Source organism: Bos indicus, chromosome 26 (genome assembly GCF_029378745.1).
Source record: "Bos indicus isolate NIAB-ARS_2022 breed Sahiwal x Tharparkar chromosome 26, NIAB-ARS_B.indTharparkar_mat_pri_1.0, whole genome shotgun sequence".
Classification (NCBI taxonomy): domain Eukaryota; kingdom Metazoa; phylum Chordata; class Mammalia; order Artiodactyla; family Bovidae; genus Bos; species Bos indicus.
Window position 1 is genome coordinate 28923792 of NC_091785.1, and position 15762 is coordinate 28939553.

At 38.6% G+C, this 15762-nt stretch overlaps 1 pseudogene; it reads left to right on the top strand.

Annotated features, from left to right (window-relative positions):
• The first annotated feature begins 358 nt into the window (after positions 1 to 358).
• LOC139179908 (nucleolar protein 56 pseudogene) lies at positions 359 to 12103 on the top strand (annotated as a pseudogene).
• Positions 12104 to 15762: the final 3659 nt, after the last annotated feature.

Sequence of the window (15762 nt, forward strand, 5' to 3'; positions counted from 1 at the left end):
ATGGGCTTAGGAAACGTATTACAAAAGGGAAAAGAATGATTACTCAAGACAAGTTGGACTGAAATGGCAGTTTTGCTGGGGGCTAGCATTATTGAAATGGCAACCCACTCCAGTGTTCTTGCCTGGAGAATCCCAGGGACAGGGGAGCCTGGTGGGCTGTCGTCTCTGGGGTCGCACAGAGTCGGACACGACTGAAGCGACTTAGCAGCAGCAGCATTATTGCAGGCCACATAACTTCGAGAGAGCTAGCTGGAGAGTCTAACCATGCCCTGACACACCATCAACATCACCAACAGAAACTCTGAACTGGTACCCACAGAACCACAGGTTGTAAAGAGTCCAACAGTTAAATGTAGATATGATTCCTGATCCCATAGGACACAAGGCCTCTGTACAGGAGGGCAGCCTGGATATCAAAGAGGTAGGTGCTTAACGTAGGTACCAGGCCTTAATGGCCTTCGCTCTTTGCTCATCAGCTATGTGACCTAAGAGAGTTTCATAACTTCCATGAACTTCAGATTCATCCTTTGTAAAATGGAATAATGAAGTCTCTTGTAGATCAGCGAAAATTACTTAAGATAACACATACATTTCTTAGACAATGAAGTAAACTTTAAATTAGATGTTTAATTCATTATTATTACTATTGTAGTTGTAGTAGGGTTGGTATTAATTCTACCAAACTATGATGAATTACTGCCATATATTAAGTGTTAAAAGTATTAGTGGATGCTGGATTTTTAAAAGCTTGTATTTCTAAATTCTTACAAAAACAGACACCATAATACATACCACCTTTTTCCATATTTCAGTTTGTTCTCTTGCCCCCTCTGTTTTACAGCATGTAAAAACCAGCATAATTATTTTAGGCTCTGATTATTGGACATTTCAGAGACACTAAACATGTTGACATTGCTCATCTTTGACATCTTTCCAACTTCTCAGTGGAGGAGTCAAAACTAGTATCACTTCTCCTTGGTTAATGAAGTTATCTAACCAGTGACGTATTGGAAAAGGAACCAATCCACAGACTGATTCCTTGCCACACAAACTCTGGTTACGCTATTAAAAACAGAGTCTATTCTATTATCCTCTGCCCCCAAACTTGTACAAATGTAGTAAGATCATCTATAACTACTTTCACCAATCATAATTCATTCTTGAAGAAAAGCATTCTGCAGGGCTCAGCATAGTGCTAGGCAAAGTCAAACCTAGATCAGTCAAAGCATACCCATACTATTAATATTCCTAAAATAAGCTCACATATGATGTTCTGATAGATGTGGAGGGGGTAGATAGACACATGATAAATGGGCTTTGCTTAACTCAAGAAAACAATTTTGCAATAAACAAAGTACTAGTGCCTAGAATGTTTGGTAATATTTTTAAGTATTTACATGAATCGTTCTTTTAGTATCCATAGAACATTTGGGGTTTTGTAGCACGATTGACCCCATTTTATAGATAAGCAATTTTAAGAGACATGATGCAGTCATGAAGTATGCAGGTAATTTAGGATTTAGATTTATGGGTGAATAGATAAAAATACAGTATATACGAACAATAGAATATAATTTTAGCCATATAATAGAAGAAAATATTGCCACTTACAACAACATGGGTAAACCTGGAAGATACTACACTAAGTGAAGCAAGCAAGACACAGAAAGACAAGAATTGAGTGGTTTCATTTATGTGTGAATTCTAAAAGTCTAACTCACAGAAGCAGACAATATGATGGTGGGGAGGAGAATGCAGAGATGTTAGTGAAATGTTGAATACTTTTAGGTATTAGTTCTAGAGGTCTAATGTGCAGCATGGTGACTACAGTTAATAATACTGTATTATATACTTGGAATTTGCGAAGAGAGTACATCTTAAGTGTTCTCACCAGACATAGAAGAAATGGAACTGTGTGACGTAATGGATGTGTTAATTAGCAAGATTGCACTCAACATTTTACAATGAATACATATATCAAAATACTATATTGTACATCTTAAATAAGTACAATTTTGTGTCAATTATACTTCAATAAAACCAGAGGAAAATAAGCTCAAGGCATTTGATTCAAAGTTCTGGGAACTAATCACTGTGCTATTGGGACTCTTCACCTATAGCACATAATACATAAGGGACTGAGAGAGCAGTTGTAGAAAGATGATACAGAGGATGCAATGACAATGGTGAATTGAAAAAGTCATTTAACGTCTTGCTTTTCCTGCCAGAATATGAAAGATTATCTGCCAAGGTCTCTATCAGATATGTAAGTGAGGATAGAGCCCTTTGACCCTGAATTTTTATGATTCTCCAGCAGTTTGCCAATTCCTCTCCTCTAAAACAATGTTGCCCCCTTAGGAGGAAAAAAACAAACAAACAAGAAAATGTATTTGTAACTTGCATTTTGAATGAAGGGAAATTGGCAGGTGATATCTTAAAATTCCATTTATTTCAATTTGCCTTCTCTGAGAGCAGAGACAGTGTTTCTTAACACTGTGGTAATTAATACGTGATGTGCAACGTCTCATTTTATTCAGTGTATAGTTATTAAGCTCCTGCCAAGAGGCAATAAAAGAAAATTAAAATGGCCAGGGAGGCATAATATATAGCATTTTTTCCTCTGAAGCATGCTTTTAAATAACATTCAGTCAGTACAGTGTCATCCAGGCCATTTGAGGATTACACATTGTGTTATTAATAAATTGTTTGACTGAGATGAATTGAACTAGCAGGGCTAATGCAAGTTAGATGTATCTTTCAAAGACTGTGAAGAAACTGTTGCATATGGAAGGGAGTGGCACTCACATCACCTGATGACAAATTAACCCAAGTCAACATGGCGGGTGATAAGAATTGGGAAAAGGTCTATCCTTGTTCACTTTCTTTCTTCCCAAACTTTGTAAATACAAGCAGCCTGTTGTAAGGTGCATTTCCTGAAGGCTACACCCAAAGAGAGTGGGTGTAGTGTCTAGATTATACAGAAGAGCCAGTGGTCATAGGCTTCTGCCTCCACCAGTAGCTTAGAAGGGTTATGATCTCAAAGAATCTATGGTCTTTAAATAGGTCTTTGTCCCTATCAACAACCCCTGATCCTAAATATTCCCTTATAAATACCTGGGTAGGGTACAGAGTTATCATTCTTGTAAACCCATGTCTTCCTGTGTGGAAATATAGAATAAGCAAAAATAGGAAAATATATAAAGAAACAGAGTTACAAGAATGTTAGGTTTTCTGTTAATATTTGCTAGGATGAGGAGAAGGGAAGCAGTGTGAATGATTTAGGAAAGAACCTTCATAAAGCTGATGCTAGAAAGAAAGGGGCAAAAAGGAAGTATGATCTCCTAGAGAGGTCAGATAATACGAAAGGCAGTAGGAAAGCTGATGAGCTAGAAGCAGAGGCTTGTAGAGCAGGGGTGTAGTGGGACTTCTGCACAAAAGTGAAAGTGACCTGAGCAAACATGGGCAGGTTTTCCAAAGCTTTGTGAAACTATAGTATAATATGGAAGAGGACATAAAATACACATTTAGAACACAAACGGCTTTAGAAACTGAACAATCCTGTACTATCAGCACTCAGCTCAAGAAACCAAAAGTTTTAAATTCCCTCAGAAACCCCTTTGTTGTTCCACAACAGTCATCCCCACCAAGAAAACCTGTTATCCTGAGGCTTAAGGACACAGATTTGTTTTGTCTGTTTTTTGCTTTATGTCTAAAGTTATATTTGTGAATTTCAATCATATTGTTGTACATTGTTATAAATCAGTTTGTTTTGTTGTCTAGTATTTCATGCAACCCACTCCAGTATTCTTGCCTAGAGAATCCCCATGGACAGAGGAGCATGGGGGGTTACAGTCCATGGGGTCGCACCATTAGGCATAACTGAGTGGCTAAGCACAAACAGTATTTTACGCGGCAAAGGCACCACAGTATATTTATCTACCCCACTGCTGATGGGTGTTTGGGTAATTTCTTACCCATGGATATTACAAATTATGCTTTTATGAATATTTAATACAAATATTTTGGTGGACACATACATGCATTCAGTTCAGTTCAGACGCTCAGTCATGTCCAACTCTTTGCAAGCCCATGAACTGCAGCATGCCAGGCCTCCCTGTCCATCACCAACTCCTGGAGCCTATTCAAACTCATGTCCATCGAGTCAGTGATGCCATCACACCACCTCATCCTCTGTTGTCCCCTTCTCTTCCTGCCGCCAATCCCTCCCAGTATCAGGGTCCTAAGTAAACTCTTCACATGAGGTGGCCAAAGTACTGGAGTTTCAGCTTTAGCATCAGTCCTTCCAATGAACACCAAGGACTGATCTCCTTCAGGATGGACTGATTGGACCTCCTTGCAGTCCAAGGGACTCTCAAGAGTCTTCTCCAACACCACAGTTCAAAAGCATCAATTCGTCAGCACTAAGCTTTCTTCACAGTCCAACTCTCACATCCATACATAACCACTGGAAAAACCATAGCCTTGACTAGATGGACCTTTGTTGGCAAAGTAATGTCTCTGCTTTTCAATACGCTATCTAGGTTGGTCATAACTTTCCTTCCAAGGAGTAAGCGTCTTTTAATTTCATGGCTGCAATCACCATCTGCAGTGATTTTGGAGCCCAGAAAAATAAATTCTGACACTGTATCCACATCTGTTTCCCATGAAGTGATGGGACTGGATGCCATGATCTTAGTTTTCTGAATGTTGAGCTTTAAGCCAACTTTTTCACTCTCCTCTTTCACTTTCATCAAGAGGCTTTTGAGTTCCTCTTCACTTTCTGCCATAAGGGCGGTGTCATCTGCATATCTGAGGTTATTGAGATTTCTCCCCGCAATTTTGATTCCAGCTTGTGCTTCTTCCAGCCCAGCATTTCTCATAATGTACTCTGCATAGAAGTTAAATAAGCAATATACAGCCTTGACGTACTCCTTTTCCTATTTGGAACCAGTCTGTTGTTCCATATCCAGTTCTAACTGTTGCTTCCTGACCTGCATATAGCTTTCTCAAGAAGCAGGTCAGGTAGTCTGATATTCCCATTTCTTTCAGAGTTTTCTACAGTTTATTGTGATCCACACAGTCAAAAGATTTGGCATGGTCAATAAAGCAGAAATAGATGTTTTTCTGGAACTCTCTTGCTTTTTCAATGATCCAGTGGATGTTGGCAATTTGATCTTTGGTTCCTCTGCCTTTTCTAAAACCAGCTTGAACATCTGGAAGTTCACGGTTCATGTATTGCTGAAGCCTGGCTTGGAGAATTTTGAGCATTACTTTACTAGCATGTGAGATGAGTGCAATTGTGTGGTGGTTTGAGCATTCTTTGGCATTGCCTTTCTTTGGGATTGGAATGAAAACTGACCTTTTCCAGTCCTGTGGCCACTGCTGAGTTTTCCAAATTTGTTGGGAATTGAGTGCAGCACTTTCACAGCATCATCTTTCAGGATTTGAAATTACTCAAATGGAATTCCATCACCTCCACTAGCTTTGTTCATAGTGATGCTTTCTAAGGCCCACTTGACTTCACACTCCAGGATGTCTGGCTCTAGGTGAGTGATCACACCATTGTGACTATCTGATTCGTGAAGCTCTTTTTTGTACAGTTCTTCTGTATACTCTTGCCACCTCTTCTTAATATTTTCTGCTTCTGTTAGGTCCATACCATTTCTGTCCTTATCAAGCCCATCTTTGCATGAAGTGTTCCCTTGGTATCTCTAATTTTCTTGAAGAGATCTCTAGTCTTTTCCATTCTGTTGTTTTCCTCTATTTTTTTTGCATTGATCACTGAAGAAGGCTTTCTTATCTCTCCTTGCTATTCTTTGGAACTGTTCATTCAAATGGGAATATCTTTCCTTTTCTCCTTTGCTTCTCCTTTTCTCCTCTTCTTTTCACAGCTATTTGTAAGGCCTCCTCAGACAGCCATTTTGCTTTTTTGCATTTCTTTTCCATGGGGATGGTCTTGATCCCTGTCTCCTGTACAATGTCACGAACCTCCATCCATAGTTCATCAGGTACTTTGTCTATCAGATCTAGGCCCTTAAATCTATTTCTCACTTCCACTGTATAATCATAAGGGATTTGATTAGGTCATACCTGAATGATCTGGTGGTTTTCCCCACTTTCTTCAATATCAGTCTGAATTTGGCAATAAGGAGTTCATGATCTGAGCCACAGTCAGCTCCCGGTCTTACTTTTGCTGACTGTATAGAGCTTCTCCATCTTTGGCTGCAAAATATATAATCAGCCTGATTTCGGTGTTGACCATCTGGTGATGCCCATGTGTAGTCTTCTCTTGTTTTGTTGGAAGAGCGTGTTTGCTATGACCAGTGCATTCTCTTGGCAAAACTCTATTAGCCTTTGCCCTGCTTCATTCCATATTCCAAGGCCAAATTTGCCTGTTACTCCAGGTGTTTCTTGACTTCCTACTTTTGCATTCCAGTCCCCTATAATGAAAAGGACATCTTTTTTGGGTGTTAGTTCTAAAAGGTCTTGTACGTCTTCATAGAACCATTCAACTTCAGCTTCTTCAGCGTTACTGGTTGGAGCATAGGCTTGGTTTACCGTGATATTGTGGTTTGCCTTGGAAACGAACAGAGATCATTCTGTCATTTTTGAGATTGCATCCAAGTACTGCATTTTGGACTGTTTTGTTGACCATGATGGCTACTGCATTTCATCTAAGGGATTCCTGCCCACAGTAAAACCAAGAGTAAAAAGTCTGCCTCAGTTAGTATGGATAAGTTAGGTGTGACATCTATATTAATACTTTCAAATAGCAATAGGCCTGTACTAACTTGCACTCATAGTAGTAGTGTATGATTTTAGTAGTGTGTATATGTGTGTGTGTGTATATATATACATATAGTTTGCCTACAATTAGAATACAAGTCTTCATCATTTTATATTAACATGTATTTCTGGTGTTTTACTATGAGCAACTCGCTTTTGTCTTCCTTTTTTTTTCTTTTTCTTTTCCACTATAGTTTAGTATAAGATATTAAATACAGTAGGTCCTTATTCTTTATCTATTGTATTTATAGTAGTTTGCATCTGCTAATCCCAAACTTAATTTAATCCTCTCTTCCATTTTCCCCTTGATAGCCATAAATTTGTTTTCTATGTCTGTGAACCTGTTTGTTTTGTAAAAAGTTCATTTGTATCAAACTTTAGATTGCATATAGAAGTGATATATAATATTTGTCTTTTTTTATCTGACTTACGTCACTTAGTATGATAAACTCTAGGTTGCTGCAAATCAAATTATTTCATTTCCTTTTAAGGCTGAGTAATATCTTTCTCTCTCTCTTTCTCTCCATATATAGATCACATTACCATTCATATGGTAATGGGCATTAGGTTGCTTCCAAGTCTTAGCTGTTGTAAATAGTGCTGCTATGAACATTGGTGTGCATGTATATTTTTAAATTAGAGTTTTTCTAGATATACACCCATGAATGCAATTGCTGGATCATGTAACTCTTTTTTTTTTTTTTAATACTGTTTTCTATAGTGACTGCACTAATTTATACTTCCACCAATAGTGTAGGATGGTTCCCTCTTCTCTGCACCCTCTCCAGCATTACTGTTTGTAGAATTTTTGATGAGGGCATTCTGACTACTGTGAGGAGACAGATTATTGTCGCTTTGATTTGCATTTCCTAATAATTAATGATGTTGAGCATCTTTTCATGTGTCTATTGGTCATACATATGTCTTCTTTGGAGAAATTTTATGTTAGGCCTTCTGGCCATTTCTTGAATGGCTTGTTGTTGTTGTTATTGAGCTGCATGATCTGTTTTTATACTTTGAAAATTAAGTCCTTGTTGGTGTTTCTGAGCCGTAGTTTCTGTTTAAGCTATATGAGCATAAGTAAACATATCAGTGATGCCTTGTGAGTACATTCTATATTTTAAGTTTAATCTTAAGAATATATAGCTCTGTATACAATGGAATATTACTCAACCATACAAAAGAACAAAATTTGTTCATTTGTAGAGAAATGGATGGACCTAGAGACGGTCATAAAGAGTTAAGTAAGTCAGAGAAAAACAAATACCATATATTAATACATATATGGGGAATTTGAAAAAATCAGCATAGAAAATCTTATTTATAAAGCAGAAATAGAGATATAGGCATAGAATGAACATATTGATAGCAAGGGGGAAAAAGGAGTGGAATAAACTGGGAGATTGGGATTGACATATATACACTGATAGTATGTCTAAAATAGATAACTAATGAGAAAATACTTCATAGTGCAGAAAACTCTACTCAGTGCTCTGTGATGATATAAATGGGAAGGGAATCCCCAAAAAGATGGGGTATATGTATATGCAAACTTGATACACTTTGAGGTACAGTAGAAGCTAACAACTTTATAAAGCTACTATACTCTGATAAAAATTTAAAAATAAATTAAAATAATACGCAGCTCTGAACACACCACTCTCTGATGCAAACATCCTTCATGACTCTTCATTGTCCTCAGAATAAAGCACAAACCTATTAGCTTTTACAGTTCCCTATCATTCTTCCCTAAACCTCATCTCTAATATCCTTTCCTACCAAACCCTAGGTGGATTCTACATTATAATTTGAATCCCATGCCATCTCCCATTCACTTTTTTTCTGACCTTGCTTTTAAACTTATGCCTTGAACTAACATGAAATGCTCTATCAGTTCAGTTCAGTTCAGTCACTCAGTCATGCCTGACTCTTTGTGACACCATGGACTGCAGCATGCCAGGCCTCCCTGTCCATCATCAACTCCCAGAGTTTACTTAAACTCATGTCCATTGAGTTGGTGATGCCATCCAACCATCTCATCCTCTGTCATCTCCTTCTCCTGCCTTCAATCTTTCCCAGCATCAGGGTCTTTTCAAATGAGTCGATTCTTTACATCAAGTAGCCAAAGTATTGGAGTTTCAGCTTCAACATCAGTCCTTCCAATGAATATTCAGGACTTATTTCCTTTAGGACTGACTGGTTGGATCTCCTTACAGTCAAAGGGACTCTCAAGAGTCTTCTCCACCACAGTTAAAAAGCATCAGTTCTTCAAAGCTCAGCTTTCTTTATAGTCTAACTCTCACATCCATACATGACTACTGGAAAACAATAGCTTTGACTAGATGGACCTTTGTTGGCAAAGTAATGTCTCTGCTTTTGAATATGCTGTCTAGGTTGGTCATAACTTTTCTTCCAAGGAGCAAGCGTCTTTTAATTTCATGGCTGTAGTCACCATCTGCAGTGATTTTGGAGCCCAAGAAAATAAAGTCTGTCACTGTTTCCACTGTTTCACCATTATTTGCCGTGAAGTAATGGGACCAGATGCCATGATTTTAGTTTTCTGAATGTTGAGTTTTAAGCCAACTTTTTCACTCTCCACTTTCACTTTCATCAAGAGGCTTTTGAGTTCCTCTTCACTTTCTGCCATAAGGGTGATGTCCTCTGCATATCTGAGGTTATTGATATTTCTCCCGGCAATCTTGATTCCAGTTTGTGCTTCATCCAGTCCAGCATTTCTCATGATGTACTCTGCATAGAGTTAAATAAGCAGGGTGACAATATACAGCCTTGAAGTACTCCTTTTCCTATTTGGAACCAGTCTGTTGTTCCATGTCCAGTTCTAACTATTGCTTCCTGACCTGCATATAGGTTTCTCAAGAAGCATGTCAGGTGGTCTGGTATTCCCATCTCTTTCAGAATTTTCCATAGTTTATTGTGATCCACACAGTCAAAGGCTTTGGCATAGCCAATAAAGCAGAAATAGATGTTTTTCTGGAACTCTCTTGCTTTTTCGATGATACAACAGATGTTGGCAATTTGATCTCTGGTTCCTCTGCCTCTTCTAAATCCAGCTTGAACATCTGGTAGTTCATGATTCTTGTCTTGTTGAAGCCTGGCTTGGAGAATTTTTAGCATTAGTTTGCTAGCATGTGAGATGACTGCAATTTTATGGCAGTTTGAGCATTCTTTGGCATTGTCTTTCTTTGGGATTAGAATGAAAACTGATCTTTTCCAGTCCTGTGGCTCTATAACCAGACTTAACATGGAGTGCTCTATAGCCAGAAACCCTGACTCTAAAGTCAGGATTTCACACCCTAGTTCTATTAATTGTCAGCTGTGTGCCCTTGGGCAAATGAATTAACCACTCTGTGCCTTTGTGCACCTGTTTGTAAAATGAAATAATAATAGAATCTGTGTCATAAGATGATTATAAAGGTTGCTGCTAAGCTGCTAAGTCGCTTCAGTCGTGTCTGACTCTGTGCGACCCCACAGACAGCAGCCCACCAGGCTCCCCCGTCCCCGGGATTCTCCAGGCAAGAACACTGGAGTGGGTTGCCATTTCCTTCTCCAATGCATGAAAGTGAAAAGTGAAAGTGAAGTCACTCAGTCATATCCGACTCCTAGCGACCCCATGGACTGCAGCCCACCAGGCCCCTCCATCCATGGGATTTTCCAGGCAAGAGTACTGGAGTGGAGTGCCATTGCCTTAAGTTTAAAACCCTTAGAATAGTACCTACCAGATGGCAGTATGTTAGTAAATGTTAGTTATGATCACATAGACCCAACTTCTATATCCTTGAAATACCAGCTAAAGCAGATTCTTCAGGAGGACTTTCCTAGTGCTTTCAGCTGGTTATGAACCTCCCCTATTCTGAACTCATCTTTTACTTTTATGCATATCTTGCTATTTATTTTCTATCATATATGATAATTAAATGTATGCATTACTTCTGCTAAACCATCTACTCCTTAAGGAGAAAACTATCTTTTTAATCTTTCATCAAATATACCACTAAAGTCAAATTTCAATAAATATATAATTAACTAATTTATCCCATACCCCATTAATAAAAGGACATTAAAAGGTAGAGTCAATTGAATTATTGACACTTAAAATACCATATAAGGTTTCATCAGGGTAGTAGAAAACCCTAACTTCAGAGCTATATTTTATTTTTAAAAAAATAAAAAACATGGTAAACAACATCTGTATAAGTTAAATCATCTTAATTTAATTGATCTATTTCAATTAGAGGTCAGACTTGTAAAAAAACAAAGTTTCATTTATAGCACAAGAGAAATAAATCACACAACATACACACAAAAATGAGAATTTAAGGCCTAAAAACTGGCATTTCTGGTTTTGTCATTCTTGGGTAACACATAGTATATTTAAGGACCTTAAATGCATCATCAAAACACATTATATTTATCCAAACTTTATACCTATCCCAAATTCTTAACCTGCTTTATGACTTAAAAAATTGGTCCATGGCCAGTCTTGGTGTCTGAGTGATTCCCTGGGCCCAGCAAAGGGACCAAGTTTCCAGAGCCTTGAAGACAAGGGGTAACACCCCAAAATATGAACTCACTTTCCACTCTACTTTCATTGGCCGAGCAGCTGCCGAGAACAAAGGTCGCATCTCCTGATACCTGGCAAACAAATGTAGTATTGCCTCACGAATCGATTGCTTCTCTGAGGTGCCCACCAGTGTTTTTGGGGAGAAGCTTCAAGAACAAGTTGAGGAGCGGCTGTCCTTCTATGAGACTGGAGAGATTTCCCAAAAGAATCTGGATGTGATGAAGGAGGCAATGGTTCAGGCAGAGGAAGCAGCTGCTGAGATTACTAGGAAGCTCGAGAAACGAGAAGAAGGAAAAGAAAAGGCTGGCTGCGATTGCCCTAGCTTCTTCAGAAAATAGCAGTGCCCCGGAGGAGCGTGAGGAGACAAGTGAAAGACCCAAAAAGAAGAAAAAGCAAAAGCCCCCACAGGTTCTTCAGGAGAATGGAATGGAAGACCCTTCTGTCTCTTTTTCCAAACCCAAGAAAAAGAAATCTTTTTCCAAGGAAGAGCTAGTTAGTAGTGATCTTGAAGAGAGAGCTGGTACTGGAAGTCTTCCCAGGAGGAAGAAATCTTTTCCCAAAGAGGAACCAGTTACTGACCCTGATGAGTCAGAAAACAGGAGGGTCCCCAAGAAAAAGCGGAAATTGTCTTCCAAGGAGGAGCCACTCAGCAGTGGACCTGAAGAGGCTGCTGCCAGCAAGAGCAGCGGCTCCAAGAAAAAGAAAAAGCTCCGAAAGCTATCCCAAGAAAGTTAGAATGGACCCTAGTGGGGCATAACTTAACACAGGTATTCCCCATCCCATTCCCTAGAGCCCAATAAAAATAAAAACAAACTCACAAGAAAAAAAAAAAATTGGTCCAGGGTATCAAGACTACACCATGATAAAATCACCATTTGTTAAAGAGTCTGTTCTAAGAAACCTTGACACATGCATTCCAAGAATGAGTTATCTTATACCATATGGAAAAATTAACTCAAAAGGGATTAAATCTAAGACCAAAAACTATAAAACTACTAAAATAAAAAGCAAAAAATTGGTAAATGAGACTATATCAAACTCAAATACCTAGCTCATCAAAGGAAACAATAGAATAAAAAGGCATCCTACATAATGGGAGAAGGGATTAACATCCAGAATATATAAACAGGAAAATGAAAAGACATTTCTATCAGGAGAACATATGACTATTCAACAAGCGAATTAAGGGATGTTCAACATCAAAAATCACTAGAGAGAAATACAAATCAAAATCTCATACCCACTAGGATGGCCACTAACGAAAACACAAGCAAACAAACCAATTAACAAACAACCCTAGAAAGTGACTAGTGTTGTGGAGGATGGGAGAGGAAGTAGAAGCCTGGTGCATTGCTAGTAGGAAAGTAAAATGATATGGCCACTGTGGAAAATAGAACAGAAGTTCCTCAAAAAATTAAAAATAGAATTACCATATGATCTAGCAATCCTTTTCTGGGTTTATACAAATTAACCCAAAGCAGAATCTCAAAGATTTGGCATTACTTTGGCATTACTCACAGTAGTCAAGAGGTGGAAGTACCCTAAATGTCTGTGGATGGATAAATGAATGAATAAAATGTGTCATGTTTATAATTCAGTGTGACCCCATGAATTGTAGCCCACCAGGCCCCTCAGTTCAAGGGATTTTCCAGGTAAGAATACTGGAGTGGGTTGCCGTTTCCTTTTCCATGTATTTTGTTGTTGTCCAGTTGCTCAGTTGTGTCCGACTATTTGCAACCACATGGACTGCAGCACACCAGGCTTCTCCGTGAATATATACTGGCATATTTTTCATCCTTTAAAGAAGGAAATCTTGTAGCATGCTACAACCTGGATTCACCTTGAGGACATTATGTTAATGAAATAAACCAAATGAAAACAAAAAGGCAAATACTATGAGTTTGCTCATATAATGTATCTAAAGTCATCAGATTCATAGAAATACAAAGTAGGATGGTGACTGCTGGGGGCACGGGAGGGCAAACGGGGAGTTGTTGTTCAATGGGTAGAGAATTTCAGCTTTACAAGATGAAAAGTTTCAGATATCTGTTGTGTGTGTGTGAGCTCAGTCATGTCTGACTCTTTGTGACTCCCTGGGCTGGGGCACCAGGCTCCCCTGTCCTGGAAATCTGTTACACAACATGCATATACTTAACATTACCAAACTATATACTTAGAATGGTTAAGGAGTCAGCTTTTCTTTTTTTTTACTTAAAAAAATTGAAAAAATTGTTCAGGGTACACAAAAATAATCACCATGTTAAGACGTTGATTTGGAAGTAATTACACAACACTTGCTTTTTTATCTAAGATCTTGCTGTTTCTCATTCACTTACTCGAAAAAATCAGATCTCTAAGTACTAGTCACTGCCAGTTCCTGAGAACAAGCCTACTAGTAGTTCAAAGCAAAATAAGTTTTTTATAACATAAAGGGAGTAGGGTCATACTTTTACATTTTTTCTTACATTTCCCTTTTCCCTTTTTGGAGTTATAGCTCCTGGGTTCACATTGCCCAGATCACCTGAGCAATCAGTGAATCTGTGTGTTGTGGTGTGTGCCAACCACATGCCTGGCAGTGCTGTTACGTCCTAGCAGGTTACTCTAGTTCTTATTAGGATGGGCAGGCCAGTCCTCAAGTCTCTGTGGCGACTGCAAGCTCATTAACAGCAGGATGAGATATGTTTGCAGTCTTTCTGTATTTCTTCAAGGGTATGTAAAGGGACCAAGATTTGAATCTATGAAATGCCTGACCAGGTGAAAATGTTCTCTATCAGCTTTGCCCAGACAAAAGCCACCACTATGTTCCAGAATAAAGGTTGTCTTTGTAAGTGAGTCAGTCTCTTGGGAAAAGCCCTGATTCTTATGGGTACCCACAAGGATGCTTTTGGTTGTAAGGCACAGATAGGCTATCATAGCTGGCTTGAATAATGGATACATTTATTGTGTTGTATAATAAGAACAACTGTAGGAAGGAAATCCAGGGGTCATTAAATCCACAGTATAATGATGGCCCAGTCTCCCCTAACCTTTCGCTCTGCCAGCCTCAGGGTGTTGGCCCCTTCCCTGGCTGTGTAATGTGTACTGAAGTTCCATCTGGCACCTGCTGATAAACACTGCCAAAGAATGAGGCTGTCTCTTCTCAGGGGTCTCTCTAAAAGCTGAAAAGAAAAACTCTCTTTCTCCAGAGCATACCCCTAGCAGCTCTCTGCTCACATGTTATGAGCAATAACATTGCTGGACGTTCGCTGCTAGTGGAAACTGGATTACTTTGTCTTGTAGGCAAATAATAACATTTTCTACATTTTGCGACTAACCAGCTGTAGAATTTAAGATATGGATTTTCTCTTTGAGACCTATTTTTTGTTGTTGTTTTTCCTATCTAGATGCTTATACATCTGCTTGGGGAATTGAATTTTATGTGTTTGCTGAGTGTAAGACTCTATGCTAGACTGCAGGGTATTCAAAGATGAGAAGTGGTACTTGTTGCCTTTGAGGATCTTAAGCGACTAGAATATAAATTCCATGCCATTGGATTCAACCTGAAAACACATAGATCAAGAGCTTCTGTCAAGGAACATGATACATGGTGAATTCTGAGACTAAAACTTGTGTGAACTTAGGATCAGGAGTTAGAGGGAGAGAGACTAGGTTCTAAGGGCATAAAGTAAACCTTGGATTACACTCCTCCTCAAAACTAGAAAGTTCTAGAACTGTCTGTAATTTGGAACAGTAAAATTTTGTTCTCTTATTTTTAGCAAGTCAAACTGATAAAATTAACAAAAAAGCATGGCATTGGAGAAGCCCTGCATGTTTCAGGAATAACCAAAGAAAATAAAGATTTTCTTAGAAGAAAAGAAAAATATTCTGTAACATAAGGTATTAGTGTCTGTCACAACCAATGCATTTGGGTGTTGACATTGGAGGAAAATGCCAACCCTTATCGTATATTTCCATGAAAATCAAGTGAGGCCAAGTTGATGAAATGCCATTTTCCCTGAATGCTTGAATTCCTTTAACCCCCAGTTGTTGCTTCCTCCTCTGTGTCACACGTGAGTTAATTGACACAGATGGTTCTCATTAAATGTGGCACTTCCTGCACACACAGCTTAGGTTATATCATAGAGGTAGCATTAAGCCAGGCTGAAATGAGATGTGTCGATGATGATGGTAAGAATATGTCAAAAATGTTAACAGCTACAATTTATTGAGCATTTCCTGTAGTGCAAACACTGTGCTAAGGGTATTAGGTACATAATTTCTTTATTCTGTCACATCTACCCTGCTGAGGTCTGCTGAAATTCTAAAAGATACTTGCTTGTAAAACTATAGTTTGTAAGTAATAGAACCAAAACCAAGTTAAAACTGTGTGACTCCAAGCCATGGCTTCTAATTTA